Here is a 204-nt window from a genome sequence, read left to right as displayed (position 1 = left end):
GTTACCAAAGAAAAAAAGTAACGCAGTTACTAGTAAAGTTACCAAAAAAGTAACTTGTAACTGTAACTTCGTTAACGAGTTACTTCCATTCCCTGAATTTTATATGTAGTATTAAAAAGAAATTTTATATGTAGTGTTAAAAAATGTTTTTAAATCTAATTGGACATCGAGTAAGAACGCAGGTATCCGTGGCTCGAACATCAG

Source organism: Trachymyrmex cornetzi, unplaced genomic scaffold, assembly GCF_001594075.2.
Source record: "Trachymyrmex cornetzi isolate Tcor2-1 unplaced genomic scaffold, Tcor1.1 scaffold828, whole genome shotgun sequence".
Classification (NCBI taxonomy): Eukaryota; Metazoa; Arthropoda; class Insecta; order Hymenoptera; family Formicidae; genus Trachymyrmex; species Trachymyrmex cornetzi.
Note: the sequence above shows the minus strand (reverse complement) of the source record.